Source organism: Theobroma umbraticum, unplaced genomic scaffold (assembly GCF_002168275.2).
Source record: "Theobroma umbraticum cultivar Fairchild unplaced genomic scaffold, ASM216827v3 scaffold_106.0, whole genome shotgun sequence".
Taxonomy (NCBI): Eukaryota; Viridiplantae; Streptophyta; class Magnoliopsida; order Malvales; family Malvaceae; genus Theobroma; species Theobroma umbraticum.
Window position 1 is genome coordinate 1,594,115 of NW_018397276.1, and position 422 is coordinate 1,594,536.

The following is a 422-nucleotide window of genomic DNA, read 5'->3' on the forward strand; positions in this document are numbered from 1 at the left end:
GTTTGATTTCCTCCTTCCCACAAGTTCAGAACTCATACCACTAAATCATCTGTAAAATGTAAAGAAATGAGTGAGCTACTACAGGGCGTCAAGCCATGCACACCTTATTAGATCATATAAATCATTTGAAAACATTAGCTTTATGAATTTTGTAATATATAAGCGAAACTATGAAGGCATGCTACCAAAACATAATTAAAGAATTAATATATACATGTCAAAATAGAATAACTCCGCAAGCTATAAATCATTTAAAGTGGGTACACACATTCTTGTTATAAATAATTTTACTTAGTGGAATATATTGTAGTTTTTTGTTTGGTCGATTTATAGATTCAATCCATTAAACCCAGTAATTCATGATTGGTGGAATTAAAGGCCTAATTAAATATCATTATAAATAGTTATGTATGCAGTTTTTT

At 29.1% G+C, this 422-nt stretch overlaps 1 long non-coding RNA gene across 1 annotated transcript in view; it reads right to left on the reverse strand.

The window, feature by feature from the left end:
* LOC149526365 (uncharacterized) overlaps window positions 1–422 on the reverse strand; it is a 22,030-nt gene continuing 21,608 nt past the window's right edge. The window contains exon 3 of the long non-coding RNA XR_016352090.1: window positions 1–49. This is a non-coding gene — a long non-coding RNA (uncharacterized LOC149526365). The remainder of the gene's footprint in view (window positions 50–422) is intronic.